General features: G+C 40.8%; 1 pseudogene; it reads right to left on the minus strand.

Annotated features, from left to right (window-relative positions):
* Positions 1-3,038: 3,038 nt before the first annotated feature.
* Positions 3,039-3,136, minus strand: LOC120110731 (annotated as a pseudogene).
* Positions 3,137-24,404: the final 21,268 nt, after the last annotated feature.

Genomic DNA, 24,404 nt, shown 5'->3' on the forward strand with positions numbered 1-24,404 from the left:
CTAATAAGCCTATTAATAATTAATCCTTACCTTAATCTACGAAACCTAGGCTCTGATACCACTGTTAGAATGCCCCGCCCATGCCGTTGAAATTCAAAGAATTCAGATGCAGCGGAAGAGGCATGCGCGGGATCAACCGTTCATCGCATGAATGTTGTTCAAAAACCGTTCGTAGATAGATAAGAATTAAAAACTTTTAAAACATTAGGAAGATCAGATCTTCACCTTGTGCGGGTAGATTGATGAGAGCACAAAAGTGCGATCTAAGTACCAATTAACTTAGCCTAATGCTAGCAAAATAATGAAAATAATAGGTGTTAACATTTACATGATTAAATATTTTACCCTTAGCACTTATTATAATTTTTATCATTATATAAATTCATCTCTTTCCAGCTGCAGAACAGAGCCCAGATTCAGCCGTTCATAAGCACTTCAGCATCCTTGCCGTGTCTGTGAGCCACATCAGCCCTCTCAAGACCCGTCCGCGTCTCAGGATCCGTGATCAAATCATGCCGCGATCAGCCTTTCTCCCAGCTCTTGGAACCTGCGATCAAGTGTTTCTCTCGTGCGTCCACGAAGCATTCAGCATCCCGAGTCCAACATCCGGCCGTCCGTGGCGATTCCACCGCGCCCCAGCGCGTGTGATCAACTCTCAGCCGTCCACCTCTTCTCAGCGATTTGCCCATGAAGCTTCTCCCAGCGTGCGACTCCTCATCCCGTGTCCATGTGATCAGCTCCCAGCGTCCACGTGTTCAGCCAAGAGCCAGCAAAGATCCTGCTTCATCCGCATGTTACCAGCTGCGATCAACTGTTCATGATCAACCTCCCAGCCCGCGGAATTCACGATCAGATCTCCCTGATTCCCGACTTCATCCCAACATGCCACGTTCGTCCGAGTGCAGCTCATCATCCCGCGAACATCATCCGAATCCTAGCATCAATCCTCCGCATCCCATGCTTCTGAATCGGATCTGTGAAGCCTTCCAGCATCCCCAGATCTTCCACGGCGTCCGCGGGCCAGCATCCATTCCCAATCTCAGCTTCCGTCCGCTTCTTTCGCGTCCGAGTTCATCCGTTCGCATCCCAAGCTCCACAGCGACCGAAGATCCCGCATCCAAGCATCCGTTGGCGATCGAGAGAGCCCAAGCTTCCGATCCATCTGCGCTCCACGCGTCCTAGCCGTCTGTGATGGTTTCAAGCTTCACCCGTCCGCGTCTTTCGCTTCCGCGTCCATCCGAGTCCCAGCAAAATCCCAGCCGTCCGTGCCCTCTCCTCTCCACGTGCGATCAGGGAATCCAGCGTTATCATTAGGGCTTGGAGGGATCTATATAAGGAGGGCCCTCTCGGCTGTGAAGAGGAGTAGCTCTCATTTGAAAACAAAGAAGAAACAGAGAAGGGAAACAGAGCACACTCTGTTTCTGAAAAAAGAAAAGAAAAAAAAAGAGAAAGAAAATGAAAGGGGGATTAATGTTTTCAATGAGCGGCTAATTTCTTAGGAATGGTGATGGAGGAACCTTTGATGTATTACTCTTTGAAGTAAACTCTAAACTTTTGCTTTCAATGGTTTATATTTATTGATGTGTTCTTGATTCATGCGTAGTTATTTCATAGATAGATCTTTAATGGATTATGATTATTGATATATGGATTGCTTTAGTATTTGATTCGCCGTAGACGTAGAAAGCACGACGGATGCTTAGAAATTAAGTTCATATGTTCATGAAACATATACCATGATTAGATCTATCCTACATTTAATCTTTAATCAAGAACCATAGAGTTTATTCCTTGGATGCAATATCATCAAGGGGGATTCCAGATCCCTACCATCTTTATTTTATTGAATTTTGTTTATTATTCTTTGCATTTAATTTCTGAAAATCAAAACATCATTTTAATCCACAAATTTATTCAACTAAAAATTACATCTAAAAATTACGCTAATAATCTATAGATCGTTCCCTGAGGATTCGACCTCGGACTCCCGAGAATTTACTACTTGTGCGATTCTCCTGCACTTGGGAGAACAATTTTATTTTTGCATCAAGTTTTTGGCGCCGTTGCCGGGGAGGGGCTTAGTTATTAGTATAATTTTAGATTTAATTAGTACCCTATCAGTTAGATTGAACATTATAGTAAAACTAAAACTGAAAAAAAAAAAAAAAATTTCTGCTGTTTTTATTTCCTGCACAGTCTGCATCAAACTCTGATATCTGAGTAATCCACCGTCTGATTACACGCAAATTTCGTCGGCTGCTGTAGGACACATGTTTCTTTCATCTGAACGGTCTGATTGATATTCTGATACTTTTACGACCATTAAATTAATATACAACCTTGCTGCTGTCTGCTTTGAATTTTCTGTGTTTAATTTTTTTAGAATCAGAATTTTATTATCATCATATCTCATTAACCCTTGTTGCTAATTGAAAATTGATAAGAACTTTAAGAAAAGATCAAGGATAATCAATAAAAAAAAAAAAACAAATAAATAAACTCTGAAATTTTGTATGCTAGGTTGGAATAGGGACAACACTGGACGTCTGAGTCGACAACCTTTTGACAATTCCTTAGATCACATTATTGAAACTTTTTCGCAAAATCTCAGATCTGGTGAGATGGCTGATGATGATGTAGGAAGTCACCATGGTAATGAAGGTAGACCCCCAGTTATGACACTTCGACAATACTTACATCCCACTAGGACTAGTCAACCTTCATGCATGATTATTCCTGAAAATGTAGGACACTTTGAAATCAAACCAGGAGTAATTCAACTGCTGCCCAAGTATCATGGAATAGAATCTGAGAACCCTTATCTTCACCTTAAGGATTTTGAGGAAATTAGTATCACATTTAGAGTGCCAAATGTATCAGAAGATGTCCTTAAATTAACCTTGTTTCCTTTTTCCTTGAAGGATAAAGCCAAAACATGGCTGAACTCCTTGAGACCAAGATCGTTAGGAACATGGCATGATATGCAAAGAGAATTCTTGAAAAAATTCTTTCCCGCACAAAGGACTAACTTTTTGAAAAGGCACATTAGTAATTTCCAGCAAAAAGACCATGAAACATTTTATGAATGCTGGAAGAGATTTAAAGATTTGCTTCTCTCTTGTCCTCATCATGGGTTTGAAACATGGAGAACCATTAGTTTCTTTTACGAAGGGTTGTCCCCACAGTTGAAACAATTTATAGAGACTATGTGCAATGGTCTATTTCTGGAAAAGCAACTTGATGAGGCATGGGACTATTTAGACTCTCTCGCAGAGACTGCACAATTATGGGATACAGGGGATAGAGTGAATAAATCTTTGCCTAAGCCTACTAGCATTCCACACGGGGGCCTTTACAACCTTAATACTCAGGATGATATTCAAGCTAAAATGGCAGCTCTTACTAGGAAGGTAGAGGAAATTGAACTTAGAAGGATTGAACCCGTCAAGACCGTAGAACATAACTGCGAGTGTTGTAGGATTTGCGAGATGCCTGGCCATCTCATCACTGATTGCCCCACAATATCCGCATTCAAGGAAGTCTTGCACGATCAGGCCAATGTTATGAATACCTATCAAAAATCTTTCAATAATCCTTTTTCGGGTACTTACAACCCTGGATGGAAGAACCATCCAAATTTCAGGTGGAGGAATGACCAACCTCAACAAGTATATAACCCAACTCCTCCACCTCCGCAACCTCATTATGCACACCCACCCCCTCAAAAATCCAGTCTCGAAGAAACTTTGCAATCTTTCATGCAAGGTCAAGCCAAAATCAATGATGAATTAAGAAATCAACTGACAACGCTGACCACTGTTTTAAGTGCTCAAGAGAAAGGTAAGCTACCAGCTCAACCACAACCTAATCCTCAAGTCTATGGCGGTAGTAGTGCATCATCTTCAACTTTGCATAAAGAGCAAGCAAAGAGTATAATAACTTTGCGAAGTGGAAAGGTTATTGACCGACCAGTCCCAGAACAAACACAAGTCATACCTGATTCTGACCCTCCCAAGACAAAAGAAAAGGATAATGAAGAAACTGAAACACCAATATCTACTGAAAAAATTGAATGTCCTTTTCCTGCACCATTTCCACAAAGATTAAAGCCCTTGCAAAAGCTTGAACCAAACTCTGAAATTCTTGAGCTTTTTAAGCAAGTAAAAATCAATGTACCTCTTCTTGATGCAATCAAACAAGTGCCTTCCTATGCAAAATTTTTAAAAGATTTGTGCACTGTCAAGCGTCGTTTAAATGTCAAGAAGAAAGCATTTTTGGCTGAAAATGTAAGTGCAATTTTACAGCATAACATTCTCCCTAAATATAAGGATCCAGGTTGCCCAACTATCTCGTGCATCATTGGCAATTTTAGGATTGAGCGAGCATTGTTAGATTTAGGAGCGAGTGTAAATTTGTTGCCATATACGGTATATGAGCAACTCGGTTTGGGTGAGTTGAAGCCAACAACTGTGACCTTACAATTAGCTGACCGGTCAGTGAAGGTCCCTAGAGGGATTATCGAAGATGTGTTGGTCCAAGTAGACAAGTTCTATTTTCCTGTTGATTTTATCGTACTGGACACACATCCGGCTTCCAATTCACCATCTCAGATTCCGGTCATCTTAGGACGCCCATTTCTTGCAACTTCTAATGCATTGATCAATTGTAGGAATGGTGTCATGAAGCTTTCTTTTGGCAATATGACTTTGGAACTGAACGTCTTTAGTATAGACAAACAACCCAGTGAACATGAAGAAAGTAAAGAAGTTGAATGGGTTGAAACCATTGCGGAAGAATATTTGTTAAAAGAAATATTTACTGAATCGGCCGACAATGGTTTAATAGATTGGTGTTCTGAAGGTACTGCTAATGATGTGGTCCCACCTGGTTTAGATAATTCGGATGTTATGATGGTCAATGGGTGGAGACCGAGAATAGAGGAATTTGAACATTTGCCATCTCGAGGAGCAAAGATAGTACCATCCCATGAACAAGCACCTAAGCTCGAGTTGAAACCTTTACCGAAGGAACTCAAGTATGCCTTTCTTGGATCCGATGACACTTTTCCTATAATCATCTCATCTGATCTTGATCATGCCCAAGAAAGAAAATTACTTGGTGTTCTAAAGAATCATAGAGGAGCTTTAGGGTGGTCTATTGCAGACTTGAAGGGGATTAGCCCTTTAATTTGCACGCACCAAATATATTTGGAGGATAATGCCAAAACCACAAGGCAAATGCAACGCAGGTTAAATCCTACGATGAGAGATGTGGTTAAAGCGGAAGTCCTCAAGTTGCTTGATGTGGGTATTATTTACCCAATTTCCGATAGCAAGTGGGTAAGTCCTACTCAAGTCGTGCCCAAAAAAGCAGGTCTGACGGTAGTCAAAAATGAGCAGGGTGAGTTAGTCCCGACTCGTGTCCCCACGAGTTGGCGCATGTGTGTTGACTATCGAAAATTGAATTTGGTCACTAGGAAAGATCACTTTCCCTTACCCTTCCTAGACCAAGTTTTGGAAAGAGTTGCAGGACATAATTTTTATTGTTTTCTCGATGGCTATTCCGGATACTACCAAATCGAGATTTCACCAGAAGATCAAGAGAAGACTACTTTCACTTGTCCTTTTGGTACATTCGCTTTCCGTCGGATGCCGTTCGGGTTATGTAATGCACCTGCAACATTTCAAAGATGCATGCTCAGTATTTTTGAAGACATGAACGAGAAGTTTTTGGAAGTGTTCATGGATGATTTTTCTGTTTTTGGCGATTCTTTTGATGATTGTTTACTACATTTACAAGCTGTCTTAGCTCGGTGTATAGAAAAGAACCTGATACTGAATTGGGAGAAATGCCACTTCATGGTGCCAAAGAGAATTGTCCTAGGACATATTGTTTCATCGAAGGGCATGGAAGTTGATAGAGCTAAGATTGACTTAATCGCCAAGCTACCTGCACCCAAGACGGTTAGAGATGTTAGATCATTCTTGGGTCATGCCGGATTTTATAGGAGGTTCATCAAGGACTTTAGTGTCATAGCCCGACCATTATGTAACCTCCTATCCCTTGATACACCGTTCAATTGGACTGAAACCTGTCAAGAGGCATTCGAAAAGTTGAAGTCTATGCTTAGCACTGCACCTATCGTGCGACCACCCGATTGGTCATTACCTTTTGAGATCATGTGCGATGCTAGTGACTATGCGATAGGAGCTGTCCTAGGACAACGCAAGGATAATAAGCCATATGTCATTTACTATGCAAGCAAAACTTTAAATGATGCTCAAATGAATTACACCACCACCGAAAAGGAATTGCTTGCAGTAGTATTTGCATTAGACAAATTTCGCTCTTATATCCTTGGTGCTCCTATTGTTATCTTTACGGATCATGCAGCGCTAAAATATTTACTGGATAAGAAAGAGGCTAAACCACGCTTAATACGATGGATTCTTTTACTCCAAGAATTTGACATCACTATCAAAGATAAAAAGGGAGTAGAGAATGTGGTTGCTGACCATTTATCACGGCTAGTTTTTAATGATTCGGTGCCACAGTTGCCCATCAAGGACTCGTTTCCTGAAGAGCAATTGTTTGCACTTTCTACTATGCCATGGTATGCTGATATTGTAAACTTTCTTGTCACTAACCGGATGCCGGAGCATTGGGGATCGAATGATAAGAATAATTTCTTGCGTGAAGTAAGAAATTATTATTATGATGCTCCTTATTTGTTCAAGTATTGCAATGATCAAATCTTTAGAAGATGCATTCCGGAACATGAGATACAAAGTGTACTCTCTTTTTGTCATGCCAGTGCTTGTGGAGGACACTTTGCATCTAAGAAAACGGCAGCTAAGGTGTTGCAATGTGGTTTTTATTGGCCTACACTATTTAAAGATGCCCACGAGTTCTGTAGGACATGTGACCCATGTCAACATGTTGGAAGTCTAACTCGTAGGCAAATGATGCCTCTTCAGCCCATTACTGCTATTGAAATTTTTGACATTTGGGGCATCGATTTCATGAGCCCATTCCCACCGTCTTTTGGATATGAGTATATTTTAGTTGTTGTTGAGTATGTGTCAAAATGGGTAGAAGCTGTTGCCTGTAGAACTAATGATCACAAACCTGTTTTGAAATTTCTAAAAGAAAATATTTTTTCACGATTTGGGATGCCCAAGGTTATAATTAGTGATGGAGGAAAACATTTCTGTAATAAGCCTTTTGAGATCCTATTACGAAAGTACGGTATCACTCATAGAATTGCAACTCCTTATCACCCGCAGACTAGTGGCCAAGTAGAGCTAGCCAATCGGGAGATTAAACGAATTTTAGAGAAAACGGTGAATCCATCACGCAAAGACTGGTCTTTAAAACTTTCTGATGCATTGTGGGCTTACCGTACTGCTTATAAAACTATTCTTGGTATGTCCCCGTATCGGCTAGTCTATGGAAAATCATGTCATCTACCTGTTGAATTAGAGCATAAATCATATTGGGCCATTAGAAAATTAAACTTTGAACTGTCAGATGCTGGTTTCGCTAGAAAATTACAATTAAGTGAATTGAATGAAATTCGTCGGGATGCGTATGACAATGCTAGACTTTGTAAAGAACGAATAAAAATTAGACATGATAACTCAATTCTAAGAAAATCTTTTGAACCTACACAAAAAGTTCTTTTGTATGACTCTCGCTTACATCTGTTTCCTGGAAAGTTACGATCAAGATGGACAGGTCCTTTCATTGTAAAAACTGTTTTTCCACACGGGGCAGTTGAAATTGAAAATCCACAGGATGGCACAATTTTTAAGGTAAATGGACAAAGATTAAAACCTTTTCTTGAGAATTTTGCAGATGAAGAGGACTCCTTTCCCTTGGAGGAACCTTCTTATGACTGAGCATGACGGCCAAGGTATGTGTATATTAGTTAGAATTAAATTTTTTTCTTTTATTTCTAATTTTCTTCTTGTTTTGTAGGTCTTCTTTTCTGAAAATCAACAACTCAAGGTATTCTTCTTCTCTCTATTATTTTCTCTATTGTCTCTCATATATAGTTTTCTTGCATTTTTTTTACATTGAGGACAATGCAATGTTTAAGTTGGGGGGAGGGAAATATTTTGATCAAAAAAAAAAAAAAACTTGTTTTTGCATTTGATTTATTACTTTCTTTTCTAAGCAAATGCATATGTATTTTCATATTGAGTTTGTGCAACTATTAAGGCAAGGAACACATGCATACTATGATTGATCAGAGACCTAATATTAGATCCCCACACGTGTACTTAATGACAATAGGAAGGCCTCAGGAGTTCATATTTGTTAACTGCATTTTTGTTAGCCTTATCCATAAAAGAAGTACGAGTATTCTTGTTCGTACCATAAGGTTCATGATTTGGTTTTCACATAAAGATAGAGGTTGAATATCCCGACTAGATTACTTAGGTGCCTTATGATCCGACCTTGGTTGACCTATAGTCACAATACAGTCACATATATAATAAAAATATCTATATGGTTCAGTCTACCATCTCTTTTCTTGCACAATTAAAAATTAAAAAAAAAAAAAAAACTTATGATGACAAGTCTGGCCTCGTGGCGTAGTCTGGTTCGAGTAATTAAGTCCGAGGGGTGTTTCACCTAATGTCTCGAGCCAACTGGATCGGGGGTTATTGACTGAAAGCTCGCTACATGGACCTTACTAGAGCCTAATGGGGTTGGATAGCTGTAGTTGTCATGTGTACTGAAAAAAAAAATATAATAATAAAATAAAATAAAAATAAGCATGAATGAGTTGGTTAGGCTGAACCTAGTGACATGTGGTAATGGCTGGTTTGACTCCATTGTATTGGACCTCCGTGTACCCAGGTTGTTTAGTTGGGATTGATAGCTCTTTCTTTACATGCGAACCATCCTTGACAAATTTAGACAACATGTGATATTCTGAAAATTTGATGGATCAGGTTCTAATAAATTGTAGAAAATACTTGTGAACTTGAGTAGTGCACCTAAAACTCAGGTGGTGCCCTGTTGTGGTGGAGGTATTAGTACTCTGAGAAAGTCATACAATTTTATGCACACTGCACTTTTATATTTTCCTTGCTTTGACAGTTGCCATGCTTGAAAATATATATCAATTCATTACATGTGTATTAGCTTAGCATTTATTTCACATTTTTATTAGGATCTCATGTCATGTCATATCATTCATGATGTTTGTGGGTAACATCCCTGAAAACCCTCACGAGACAACACTCGTCCACTAGGGTAACCTAGGGGTTTAACGGCTTGTTGCACGTGCTAAGTGCAATCGTGATTCCTACGAAAGTGAGTGCTTATCTTAATTTTATGCAATTAGTTCAAATAAAACATCAAAGGATCAACCAACACCTTTTGCACTCTCATTTTATTATCTGCTCGTTAATTGCTAGAGACTAGCAATAAGCTAGTTGGGGGGTGTGATGAGAGCACAAAAGTGCGATCTAAGTACCAATTAACTTTGCCTAATGCTAGCAAAATAATGAAAATAATAGGTGTTAACATTTACATGATTAAATATTTTACCCTTAGCACTTATTATAATTTTTATCATTATATAAATTCATCTCTTTCCAGCTGCAGAACAGAGCCCAGATTCAGCCGTTCATAAGCACTTCAGCATCCTTGCCGTGTCCGTGAGCCACATCAGCCCTCTCAAGACCCGTCCGCGTCTCAGGATCCGTGATCAAATCATGCCGCGATCAGCCTTTCTCCCAGCTCTTGGAACCTGCGATCAAGTGTTTCTCTCGTGCGTCCACGAAGCATTCAGCATCCCGAGTCCAACATCCGGCCGTCCGTGGCGATTCCACCGCGCCCCAGCGCGTGTGATCAGCTCTCAGCCGTCCACCTCTTCTCAGCGATTTGCCTATGAAGCTTCTCCCAGCGTGCGACTCCTCATCCCGTGTCCATGTGATCAGCTCCCAGCGTCCACGTGTTCAGCCAAGAGCCAGCAAAGATCCCGCTTCATCCGCATGTTACCAGCTGCGATCAACTGTTCATGATCAACCTCCCAGCCCGCGGAATTCACGATCAGATCTCCCTGATTCCCGACTTCATCCCAACATGCCACGTTCGTCCGAGTGCAGCTCATCATCCCGCGAACATCATCCGAATCCTAGCATCAATCCTCCGCATCCCATGCTTCCGAATCGGATCTGTGAAGCCTTCCAGCATCCCCAGATCTTCCACGGCGTCCGCGGGCCAGCATCCATTCCCAATCTCAGCTTCTGTCCGCTTCTTTCGCGTCCGAGTTCATCCGTTCGCATCCCAAGCTCCACAGCGACCGAAGATCCCGCATCCAAGCATCCGTTGGCGATCGAGAGAGCCCAAGCTTCCGATCCATCTGCGCTCCACGCGTCCTAGCCGTCTGTGATGGTTTCAAGCTTCACCCGTCCGCGTCTTTCGCTTCCGCGTCCATCCGAGTCCCAGCAAAATCCCAGCCGTCCGTGCCCTCTCCTCTCCACGTGCGATCAGGGAATCCAGCGTTATCATTAGGGCTCGGGGGGATCTATATAAGGAGGGCCCTCTCGGCTGTGAAGAGGAGTAGCTCTCATTTGAAAACAAAGAAGAAACAGAGAAGGGAAACAGAGCACACTCTGTTTCCGAAAAAAGAAAAGAAAAAAAAAAGAAAGAAAATGAAAGGGGGATTAATGTTTTCAATGAGCGGCTAATTTCTTAGGAAGGGTGATGGAGGAACCTTTGATGTATTACTTTTTGAAGTAAACTCTAAACTTTTGCTTTCAATGGTTTATATTTATTGATGTGTTCTTGATTCATGCGTAGTTATTTCATAGATAGATCTTTAATGGATTATGATTATTGATATATGGATTGCTTTAGTATTTGATTCGCCGTAGACGTAGAAAGCACGACGGATGCTTAGAAATTGAGTTCATATGTTCATGAAACATATACCATGATTAGATCTATCCTACATTTAATCTTTAATCAAGAACCATAGAGTTTATTCCTTGGATGCAATATCATCAAGGGGGATTCCAGATCCCTACCATCTTTATTTTATTGAATTTTGTTTATTATTCTTTGCATTTAATTTCTGAAAATCAAAACATCATTTTAATCCACAAATTTATTCAACTGAAAATTACATCTAAAAATTACGCTAATAATCTATAGATCGTTCCCTGAGGATTCGACCTCGGACTCCCGAGAATTTACTACTTGTGCGATTCTCCTGGACTTGGGAGAACAATTTTATTTTTGCATCATAGATGATCACCGCAAACTGGAGTTCGTGGTTTAGGATGAAGGTTCGCTTGAAGCCGTTCACGCGTCCGGCCTCTACGAGTATCCACACGAAGCAGAGGACCGATCAAAGCCTTTGAATCTCCTCGGGGTGCTAGCTCCCTTGCAGAGATAACTTTGATGGATGAAATTCTTTCTCCTTGCAGCAAACAACACCTTGATTGCTCTCTCTAGAAGAGGAAGAATAGGAGAAAGAAGGATCAAAAGGAAGCACGCTTGCTGCCTCTTGTTTTGGTGGAAGGAGGTTGATTGAAAAAGCCCACGCCACTCCCTTGTTTTCCTTTTTCCTTGTGGCTGAAAAGCAAAGAGGGAGAGAGTTGTTTGCAGCTTCCAAGAGAGGGAGTTAAATCTTCTTTACGGCTGGGAGAACGGGATTAAAAATCACCTAGGGCGTACCCTTGTTTCCCTCCTTTTAATATGCCGTGTTGAGGCTTTTTTTTGGAAAGGGGAGGGGCGTACGCCCCTCCCTCTTTTTCTCACGCCAAGTATCAAGGGAGGGGCGTACACCCCTCCCTCTTTTTCCCTCTTATCTCATGCCCCCACTTAATCATATTAAGTGGGGTTGATGTAGCCACATGGATGGGAACCCAATTCTTTTATAAAGAGGATTAGGTGAACCCAATCTATCTTTCATTCAAAATCCCAATCTAATTAGGATTTAAGTGAATCATGACTCAATTGAACTCTTCAATCCTAATCCAATTAGGAGTCATGTTAATTAGCTTAAAATTAATTAGGACTTAAAAAAAAACTTAATCTAATTAGGACTTATTTAATTTTAGTCCTAATCCAATTAGGACTCTAATTTGAATCCGAAGTCCTAATCCAATTAGGACTTCTAGGAATCCTATTCTAAGTAGGAATCCAAATTGAATTCATAATCCTAATCTAATTAGTGTAGGAATCCTACTCTAAGTAGGAATCCCAGTCCTACTCCAAGTAGGACTCCCAGTCTTAATCCAATTAGGACTCTAGGAATTCTACTCTAAGTAGGATTCGTGTTTTAAGTCCAATTAATCAATTTCCATTCCTTCTTCAACTTATTATCAATCAAATTGATTACTTATGATTCATAATCACTTTTCAACCATCGGATCGGTCAATACTTCTAGTGTGTGTGACCCCATAGGTTCTATTCTGACTGGTAGTGAGATATATTGTGATCTCTATCACAACATTATTGAAAACTCCTTTCAATGGGTTGGAACGATTCCAAATCTACTCATTAGGGTTTATCGATCATCTAGATAATCCCTATGAGTCCCACCATCCACCAGTGACACCTAGCAGCATGTAGTGGCTACCCAGTAGAATAGAATGATGAACCTCTAGGTGCAGTTATCATGTGATACAGTCCTACTATCGTGGATTCCTACAGGACGGAGGTCATGGATAACTCGTCAAACCCCTTCGTCTGTCATATGTCAAGATTTATTCGACTCGAGTTCGTTAGTGGAAAACTCTTTCTCCACTTTATATTACTGCCCTGGCCAAGGTCTTAGAACTCAGTCTAACAAATCACATAGGATCACTCCTCTTCTATCAAGGTCGATAGATTCCATGTGAGTGCATACCCTACTCCTACAGTGAACTTACTGCAGCCAATCTACACTACAAGGACCCATATGACTAGAGACCATGTATACGTGTAGTCAAACTACAATAACCTCACTGTGAGTAGCTGAAGCACCGCAGGTCAAAGGACCAGTCATACTACTGCAACATCAAGCAAGTCACTGACGAATGGATAGACATCCAAGTGACTTCTTGTCTTGGTCACGCTCAGTACCCTTGTTCTCTAACAAGCACCTGCACTATCACTTCAGTGTCCCTACACTGTGGACTCAAGTCTCGTCCATCCAAAAGGAAAGTGATCTGTGCACTGATCGGATCGATCACCGTCCTCGTGATGATCCATTGATCAGGAGTATTTAGAAATTAATCACCAATGATACATGGCTCAAATTCTCAACTCTTGAGAATATGCATCATCATCTTATTAATTTTTTGGACAATTCATAGACACATAAACAATATGAATGAAAAGAATGCCCATTTATTAATCAATAATAATAAATTCAAGTACCAAATTATGTCCTAGAATTAATAATGTGTTAGCCAGATTGGCTTCTAGGGCATACTTCTAACAGGCCATTTTTTCAGATATGGTGGAAAACTTTCTAGAAGTGTTCATCGATGATTTCTCAGTTTTTGGCCTATCTTTTGACGATTGTCTGGATAATTTGACCTTAGTTTTGAAAAGATGTAAGAAGACCAACCTAGTATTAAGTTGGGAAAAGAGCCATTTCATGGTTCAAGAAGGCATAGTTTTAGGACACGTCGTGTCCAAGAGGGGCATTGAAGTAGATAAAGCCAAAGTCGATCTTATTTCCAATCTCCCCCCACCCAAAACTGTGAAACAAATCCGATCATTCCTTGGCTATGCTGGTTTCTACCGTCGCTTCATTCAGGATTTCAGTAAGATTTCCAAACCCTTGTGCCATCTTCTGGCCAAGGACACTCCCTTTGTCTTTGATAAAACATGCGAGGAGGCATTTGAAAATCTTCGCTCAAAATTGACCACTGCACCTATCATACGGCCCCCTAATTGGACCCTTCCATTTGAATTAATGTGTGACGCATCCGACTATGCCATTGGGGCAATTTTAGGGCAACGGCTAGATAACGTACCTCATGTCATCCACTACGCTAGTAAAGCACTCTCAGATGCACAATTGAACTACACCACCACTGAGAAAGAATTGCTAGCTATAGTATTCGCGCTAGACAAGTTTCGATCATATCTATTAGGATCCAAGGTTACCGTATTCACTGATCATGCTGCCCTTCGACACCTTCTTGCAAAGAAGGACACCAAACCCCGTCTGATTCGATGGATTTCTTTACTACAAGAATTTGACCTAGAAATTCGTGACAAGAAAGGAACTGCAAATGTCGTAGCAGACCACTTATCTAGGATTCTTCTTGTGCCCTCTAAGAATACCTCACCCTTACATGATGCTTTCCTAGATGAACAATTATTTGGGGTACAAGGAATGAAAATGCCATGGTTTGCAAACACAGTAAATTACCTTGCCATAGGACGAATTCCTGATGATTGGTCAACTCAAGACAAGAACCGATTCTTTTCACAAGTAAAGTTCTATTATTGGGATGATCCCGATCTATTCAAGTATTGTCCCGATCAAGTAATCCGTCGATGTGTCCCCGAATGCGAATTTCAAAGTATTCTTTCATTCTGCCATTCACAAGCTTGTGGGGGACATTTTGGGGTAGAAAAACTGCAGCAAAAGTTTTACAGAGTGGATTTTATTGGCCCACTCTTTTCAAAGATGCCCATAACTTTTGCCAAACTTGTGAACGGTGCCAACGGATGGGCACCATCTCCCGTAGAGATATGATGCCTCTCAATCCTATTTTAATTGTAGAAATATTTGATGTCTGGGGTATTGACTTTATGAGCCCTTTCCCACCATCCTTTGGTTTCGAATATATTCTTGTGGGGGTTGATTATGTTTCAAAATGGGTAGAAGCTGTCGCCACTAAAACTAATGACCACAAGGTTGTGATTAAATTTTTACATGAAAACATCTTTTGTCATTTTGGCACACCCCGAGCCATCATTAGTGATGGGGGATCTCATTTTTGCAACCAGTCTTTCGAGGCTTTGGCTCGCAAATATAACATCACCCACAAAGTTGCTACCCTATATCATCCCCAAACGAGTGGACAAGTCGAGGTGTCCAATAGGGAGTTAAAACACATCATAGAGAAAATGGTACGTCCCGATAGGAAAGATTGGTCTCAAAGGATAAATGATGCACTCTAGGCCTATCGTACTGCCTACAAAACTCCTATTGGCATGTCTCCCTATCGATTAGTTTTTAGAAAAGCTTGTCACTTACCGGTAGAACTTGAACATAAAGCTTTCTGGGCTATCAAAAAGTTTAACTTAGATATGGCAGTAGCTGGTCCTCATCGAAAACTCCAACTAAGTGAACTTGAAGAATTGCGCAATGAGGCTTATGAAAATGCTAAAATTTATAAAGCAAGGACTAAGGCTTTTCATGATAAAAATATTAACCGTAAGTCCTTCGAACCTGGTCAAAAGGTTTGGCTATTCAATTCAAAGTTGCGACTCTTCCCGGGTAAACTTCGCTCTAGGTGGGATGGACCATTCGTAGTGAAAAAAGTTTTTCCTTATGGTGCAGTAGAGATCCAATACCTCAATGGTGGACATATTTTAAAAGTCAATGGTCAAAGGTTAAAACCTTATGTGGACTGTGTTACCGATGGGCAATTGATCGAATCCCTTAATTTGACGAACCCTATTTATCAAAATAATTAAGGATGCATCATGTCTGGCTGAAGACAATAAACTTAGCGCTTGTTGGGAGGCAACCCAATTCTCCTAGATTAATTTAAACATTGAGGACAATGTTAGGTTTAGGTTTGGGGGTATTTTTAAGTATTTTTTTTTCATTTTTTTGTTTTGTTTACATCTCTTGCATTCGTTTTCACTTCATAATGTCAGGTTTATCAAAAGAAATAAAAAAATAAAAAAATAAAAATATCTTTTAAAAAAATGTGTTCATTTTCATTTTTTATAAAATAATAATAATAATTAAAAAAAATTAAAAAAAAAATTTAAAAAAAAAACCTCATTTCTATATATTAATGCGAGAATGCTAAACACATAAGGTATATAAAATCTAAAAAGCCCAATGACTAGTCGGAAGTAATACAAATTTAAGTTCTTTTCATTAAGTCTCTCTTAGGAAGTTGTAAGCTAATTAATACTTCGGAATTTCACTACACACTGGCCGACACTTCTAAGGTCTAAGGCTCGACATTATATTGATAGTATAGTAGCAACCTTGGACCCTGATGAATCATACTTATCTAATCCAAAAAAAAAATCATCAATAATAATGGATTTAGTCAGGAACATCGAAAAGGGCTACCTATTGTCAAAGGTCAGGTGGGCTTGTGATGAGGACTCTGAGCATAAGTTCGTAGGGGAGTCTTGATGCCCGACACCTTATACCAACTGGTGTGAGAGTTGTCGACTGATTGCTCATTACACGGAGAAATCACCACAAGAGTAAAAGTGCACAATATATATATAAAAAGAAAAAAGAAAAAAAAAACTCTGTATTGATCTTGAAAAAGACAATAGTGTGAAAGCCGTCGTTGTAAAAATTCGAGTAAACTGGAATATTACAGATAAAGCCCGTGAGGTACTAAAGTAAATATCTACAACTCTCGAAATCCTGCAGATAAAATGATTTTGAATCAGTGAACAGGTTCTTTCGACCAATCCTTGGAAACTACTAGTCTTTGCAATATTTTGTTGATCTGAACCCTTAGCTTGTGTACGGTCCAGATTTCACCAAGCACTCCAGTATAAATAAGTCTTACAACTTCCTAACGGAAACTTAATGACTTCAACTTGAATTGCATCTTGACCTAGGATTTAGGCTGACTTAGTAAATAAAACCATGTGTGCTTTGAAATTCTTATCATTTATGTATCTTAAATTTGATTTAAAAAAAAAAAAGAAGAAGAAGAGAGTTTTCGAAATTCTTAGCTAGTATGCGTTTGGAATTTGATTTTCACCTCATAGATCCATTGATTTAAAAAAAAAAGAAAAGAAATTAATAATAACAATTATGATAAATGATTTATGATAAATGATTTATTGAAGTTTGTGGGTATCTTCACTGAAAATTCTCACGAGACTACAACTCGTCCACTAGGGTAACCTAGGGGTTTAAAGCCTTGTTACATATGGTAAATGTAACCGCGATGCCTGCGAAAGTGAGTTAAAATTCTTCTTTTCTAGTTTTATTTTGCTCGAGGACTAGCAAAACATAGGTTTGGAGGTGTGATAAGTGCTTAATAATCTATAATTTAGTTATCTTTCCATAGCACTTATCAATGTTTTTAAACTGATAAATATATATTTTACCATAAAATTAAATAAACATTGAAATAAATTTAAAATATGGAAAGAGGTAAATAATTCTTTTCTCAAAACAGACTCTAAACATGTCTCTCTCCTGGTTATAATCTTTCATGAAAACATATAAGGAGGAGATTGTGTTGACCCGATTTGGTAACCTAATGGAGTTGTAATCAAGCTAAGGCTATAATTAAATGGGTTTTGGTCCTGATTCGATCGAAAGTTATAATTAATTATGTATGGGGCAAAGGTTTAATTAACCCTTTTTATTAGGTCACGGTTCGGGTTTTAGTCTTGTCTGGTCGAGTTCGATCTGAAGCAGCTTAGCAAGAATTAAATGACAATGGGCTCAAGGACAAGTCAACCATCATGACCCATCTCAAACCCAAAGTCAATTCCCAACCAATTCGTTATCTGCCTTCATATAAAATTTATAATAATAATAACTAAAAATTCACGATTCACTGTTCATATAAACAGTGTCCCGTTAAAACACTGTTCATATGAACAGTGTTAAAAAAATATATAAAATAAAATAAATAAATAAAAACGTAAATAAATAAATAAATAAATAAATAAAAATATATATATAAATACATTCCACTGTTTATCTTCTTCCTCCTGCTGCCAAACCTTCCCGTGATCCCGCCTCGCTCACAACAACTCGATCCCCCATCATCCGCGCGCCAAATCCAAGAGAGAGATCAGCCGGGCATCTTCCGCATCCGGCCATGGCATCGTCTTCATTCCCGGATGCTCCACCGGCGATCACTCCTCCGCTGCAATCAACGAGCCGCTCCAACCGTCGGGAATCAAATGCTCCGCATCAGCACGTTCCAGCACAAGTTCCACGGGGTGCATCCAGTGACCGGATCCCCCGCCTCTCCTTCCGATCGTAACGCTTCCAATTCATCATTCGCACAGCACCCGGACACCTGCAACATCTTTCCGTCCGGATTCATCCCTAGCACCAAGCCGTGATCGGCTCCCAACCGCCGGAAACCCAGCTCGGCATTCATCTACAGCTCAGTCCCCGGCTTCTCCGAGATCCAGATACTCCGCATCAGCACCTCCCATCGATCCCGCGTCCATCTCATCTTCTTCCCTCCACCTCCCGTCGATCCAGCAGCCGGCTTCATTTCCGGCCATTACAATCAAACGCTCCACGGATCCCTCCCAAGATCCAGCCACGCCATTGATGCCATTCATCCACTATAAAAGGAGGAGGGTGTTCGGTGGCAGGGGGGAGCTCGGTTTGAAGAATAGAGGAGGCTCTGTTCGGGAGAAGAAGAAAGCCGAGAGGGAGAGAAAAAGAAATAAAAAAAAAGAGAAAGGAGGGGGAAAGAGAATGTTTTGTGATATTTTGGGAATGATGGGAGGTGAAGGCTTTCATTTGCAGATGGGAGGTCATCCGGAAGCCATGCTCGGCTAAACATCTAATCTAGGGCTGGATGAAGCCCTAGCAATGTATCAGGGCATTGTAGTTCTTATTTTCTTTATTATTTTGGAGCTTGTTTAAATTCTTATCTTCAATGAAATATTTTTTTATGAAGTTTAAACTTTGAGCATGCCATTTACTATTCATGTTTGCTAAAGTAGTCTAAGATGATCCATGCCTAGGAAGACGAGGTGTGCTGCATCCTAGATTAGCATACTTAGGTAGACACTTCATGCTATACCAAAGATGGATTTTTCTAACACTCTTTATGTTTTTATTTTAAAAGGCTTGTAGCCAAAATTGCATGCCTCTCCAAAAGATAAAAATTAAGAACACAATCCTTGATGCAATGCTATGTGGTGGATTCCAAATCCTAGATCTATTTACTCTGATAAATTTCAATCCGTACTCATAGTTTAATTTAGTTAAATCAAGTTAGCAAATTCTTCTTTTTGATTTATTTTTAAAAGAAAAATAACCTATTCTTCAATCCCTGTGGACCGACATCCGTAATCACTATCCTACAGGATACGTACTATTGCGTGGTATATTTTCAAAATTGAAAGAACCGATCAGTGAGGGAACCCTTCACAGGATGGGATTTGATAAGGTTGAGGGAGTCTGGGTCAGGAAATCATCCTCTTCCACACCTACTACTCGACACTCCCCCAGCCCTGATCATGATTCTGACTTTCCCACCTATCCCTCCACCTCAGCACCATCCATGTTGACCCCCTAATGGATTTTGATGAATACAAAACACTAGAGTAAAATTCCATTATATCTTAACAATTCAATTGAGAAATTCATGTGTTTTACTTAGAATATTGTTAAGAAATGTCTAGGCAAGTTCCCATAATTTTTATGAATTTATTGAAGAATATTTTGAGCTAAAGAAAAAGTTCAGGGACAGCCGAGACGTCTCCTGATAGTTTCAGAGACGTCTCTGGCACAAACAGGAAGAACTGGCACACTTGGAGACGTCCCCGACACCTGCTGAGTCGTCCCCGCATTAGCGGAGTCGACTCTCTCAGTAGCGGAGTCGACTCTCTCAGTGGCGGCAGAAAGACGTTTTTCAAGGGATATGCGCGAGACGTCCCCGCTGTACGCGGAGTCGTCCCCGCAAGCAAAAAGGAGATTTCCCGAGTCGTCCCCAAGATGGCGGAGACGGCTCTCTCAGGATTTTCCAGAGAATGGTTTCTGCGGTGATAAGGAAGCGGAGTCGACCCTGAGATAGCGGAGACGTCCCCATGCATAAAGTGCAGACAAGCCGAGACGTCCCCTGAAAGAGCGGAGTCGACTCTCTCAGGGAATTCCAGAGGACATATTTTTCAAAGATAAAGAAGCGGAGTCGTCCCCAAACAAGCGGAGTCGTCCCCACTCAAAAAGTGCAGACAAGCCGAGACGTCCCCGTAAAGTGCCGAGTCGACCCCAGATAAAGTAAAAAGTAAAAATCCTGTAGGCAAGACGTCTCTCGCTGTAGCAGAGACGTCCCCGGAGCGCCTGGGACGCGACTGACAGCTTTTCAGGTTTGGTTTGAATTTCAAATCCTTCTCTTTTTGTTTCTAACGGCTATATTTGCTTTTTGGGCTATAAAAGGGACCTCTTAAGTGGTTCTCAACAACTCTTCACCAACCCAAAAGCAAAATCATTCAAGAGAGAAAAGTTCAAGAGAGTGAGAGCATTAAAGTGTAGAAATCAAGTGCATTCAAGGTTCTCTTGTGATTTCAAGCTCAACCGCTCTCGTGCGCTCGGGATTCAAAGCTCACACTCGATCCTACGCACTCCACATCGGAAGAATCAACATCTCCCACGCTTCCAACGGCAAAAAGATTCTTCCGGGTTAAATTGTTCATAATTGATATATTTGCTTTTTAGAGCTTTTATTCTCTTTTGTAAACTCTTTGATTGTAGTGCTTGTTCAAGTCAAGGGACTTGGAACAAGGGAAAGGCGTCCCAAGCCTAAGAGAAATTGGGGGTTTAGGGTTTGTTGTGAGCCCGGTGTAAAACAACGAGTTGGGTAGTAAACTCGCAAAACTACCGTACTGTAATCTTGGATTATAGTGGAAATACCCAAAGGCGCTTTGGGGAGTGGATGTAGGAGCGGTGGAAGCTCCGAACCACTATAAAACCGTGTGTTTGTGATTGTCTCTTCTCATCCCACTATCATTACCTTATTTCATATATTTGTGTGTTTTAATTTTAATTAGCCGAAGAGTTTTAAAACACCCAATTCACCCCCCTCTTGGGTGACCATCTCTGGGCAACAATCCACTTCAGCCGGACCCTCCTCTTCAGCACCTCCTACTCAGCCACTAGAGGTCCGGATCTCTCCTGAGCAGCTCCGGGAGCTGCGGCAGGAGATCGTGCGGGATCTTCGGGACGACCTACTGAGGGAGCTCCGAGGTCCAGCCACTGCCCCCTCTTCTACATTGGTTCCCTCATTGTCAGCCGTGACCGAGATGACGGCTCATCTGAGGGAAGAGATTTACAACGTCAGAAGCCTTATACAAGCCCAGTTCTCAAATATGAGTGATGTCACAAGCAACACAAGAAAGATGCGAGATGACATCCGACACGACTTGGGCAGCCAGAGTCAGGGGGCCGAGCATCTGGCGAATGTGTTGATCTCCAAGTTGGATACCCTTCAGGAGAGTCTGACTGAGCTCTCCTCGATCCACAGTAGGGCCACCTCGGCGATCATCACGCAGCTAGGGAACGTCACAGATGGGGTCAGTCTACTTATGGAATAATCAAGACTGAGCAAGGGAGCCACATCCTCCTCAAAGAAGCCCTAGCTTGCTTTTTCATTTTGACATGTACTTACTGCTTTACTCTTTGTATCTACAAGTGTACCTACATATACAATCAATACAATGAGTAGACAATTTTCTTCAATACTGTGCAAATTTAATCTCTAATTGCTTGTGTGATGTGCTTTCTTCCTTTTTGCTATAATGACAAAAAGGGGGAGAAAATATATTGAATAGACATGTAAAGGGAATCAATGAAAATCAATAAAAAGCAAACTTTTAAAACACACAATAATTTGCTCTTAGTGGATTCGATACCTCGAGGCTCATTATCTCTCTGTTGGGGCTCCTAACGGAGTAATCTCCAGAATCTATTCAAGGGATATTCGGAGATTAGTTGAATCATACTCAAGAACAAATTGGCAGATTTTTTCTCTAAAAACCGAAAATTTAAGTTCAAAAGCTTCAATACACTAAAAGAAATTTCAGAGAATCAAAACAAAGTTGAATGCATGTGTTGAGGGGGAGAATCTGAATTTTTAAGAAAGCAAACTCATTAAATATATATAAGCCAAACAATTGATTGCATGACATGAAGGCTTATATAATTCCAAATGAAAGGGGGAGCTTTAACTTCAAAATTTACTGTTTCACACCTTTTAGTTTTGGATAAATTAAAATAACTAGACACTTGAATTCATTTTAAAATTTTACTATAAATCTCCTTGTTTGTTCAGCAATTCACTTTACATATACTCAATGTTTTGTCATCATCAAAAAGGAGGAGATTGTGGAGTGATTGATTATAACCCTATTTGATTTTGATGAGCTCAAAGCATTTGAGTATATCTTATGTTTACTAATGAATTCAATCTAGTGTTTCAGTGAAATTCTTGTAAATTTATGGTTAAGTGTCTCTAGATTTGGTTCAAGACATTTTGGATAAGTTAAGAAGTCAATTTGAACCAAAGTCTGAGACTCGAGTCGACTCCGGGAGATTACGAGTCGACTCCAAGCGTATCAGAAGCACTGGCACAGGCTCGAGTCGACTCCTGTACATTACGAGTCGACTCCGACTGAGAACAAACAGACGAACAGAAAGATCCAACTCAAAACCTGTCAACGAGTTGACTTCTGAAGAACGCGAGTCGACTCCGATACTGCCGAGTCGACTCCAGGGTAGTACGAGTCGACTCCAGGGAGTTACAGACAGAAAGACAGAGAAGTTATTTTGGACCCTGAGAGCCGAGTCGACTCCTGAGGAACTCGAGTCGACTCCGATGGTTGGCAGGTCGACTCCAATGGAAGCGAGAGTCGACTCCCAGTGTGATACAAGGCAAAAGTCAGAGAGCAACTTTCTGACACTGAGAGCCGAGTCGACTCCCGCAAAGTCCGAGTCGACTCCAAGACAGCGCGACCCCAAAAAGACAGAAGACAGTATTTTCGTCTCTGAGAGGCGAGTCGACTCCAAGACAGTTCGAGTCGACTCCAAGACAGCGCTACCCCAAAAAGACAGAAGACTGTTTTTCAGATACTGAGAGCCGAGTCGACTCCGAAACAGTTCGAGTCGACTCCAGGACGGCACGAGTCAAAAGACAGAAGATCAGGAGTTCGGACTCTGAGCGCTGAGTCGACTCCTAGAATTTTCGAGTCGACTCAAGTGAGCAAAGTTGAAGAATACATCTATGGATTCCTTGGAATGAGTCGACTCCAAAAGTGCCAGGTCAGCTCCAGACTTTGGGGAGTCGACTCCGGGTTAAGTCGAGTCGACTCCCAGTCGAGAAGAGCACTTTAATTTAAATCCGGAACAGTTGCAGAGCCGACTCCAGAAAAGCATGAGTCGACTCCTGCTGCAGTCGAGTCGACTCCAGATCGCGCGAGTCGACTCCGATCCCAACGGAAACATTGTCAGGATGTGCAGAATGTGCAGAACGGCTAGAAGATTGTGTCTAACGGCTAGTTTCCGTGGGGAATGGCTTAAATAGCCACAGAGAACTGTAGCAAGGTAGAGAAACGACATTCCATTCAAAGAAAACAAGAAATATTCATCTACCAAAGGATTTCAAAGGAAAAGAAGGAAGAGGGGCCATTAACTCCATCTAACCAACTCTTCCCAGCATTAAAGAAGTCTCCTTCAGTCTTCAAGTCTTCAAGACATTCAAGAGGAGACCCCGAGTTCGAGAAGCCCTCCTCTATATCTTCATAAATTCGTTTGAGGGCTCTTAACTTCTCTCTTATTTATATCGCTGAATATCTGCTTGTTTAGAAGCTGTATTTTTCTGTTTGTTTTTCAATCCATTTGTTCCTTACTTGATTCAATCAGGGGATTGAATCAAGGGTGTAAAGGTTTGTTGGTGAGCCTAGGTTGAAACCAACGTGTAAGGGTTTGATTGTGATCCCGGAAAAATAATCGGGTGGTTCTAGTCGGTGAGCCTGGGAAAACCGACCGAGTTCGTTGTGATCTCGTAAAACAACAAGTTAGGTTGTGAGCTTGTAAAACAACCGGCTGTAATCCGAGGGGTTATAGTGAATTCCTAAGTGAGGCTTGGGGAGTGGACGTAGGAGCAAGGGTTAGCTCCGAACCACTATAAATTTTCTTGTGTTTGTGATTGTCTTGTTGTCTCTTACTTTCATTTCATACACTGCACATAGCATCTAATTAATCCACTTGCAAAAAGCATTAATTAGTTATTCACAAACCTTTTAATTGCTATAATTATTTTAAGACCCAATTCACACCCCCCCCCTCTTGGGTTGTCTATCTGGGCAACAAATCTCCATCTCAATATAACTGAAACTTCTTTCAGTGGACTGAAATGATTTCAGTTCTACTCTTAGGATTCACTGATCACCAAGTGAATGCCTTCGAGTCTCACAATCCACTAGTGACACCTAGCAGTATGTGGTGGCAATCCAGCAGAAT

This window comes from Phoenix dactylifera, chromosome 4 (assembly GCF_009389715.1).
Source record: "Phoenix dactylifera cultivar Barhee BC4 chromosome 4, palm_55x_up_171113_PBpolish2nd_filt_p, whole genome shotgun sequence".
NCBI lineage: Eukaryota > Viridiplantae > Streptophyta > Magnoliopsida > Arecales > Arecaceae > Phoenix > Phoenix dactylifera.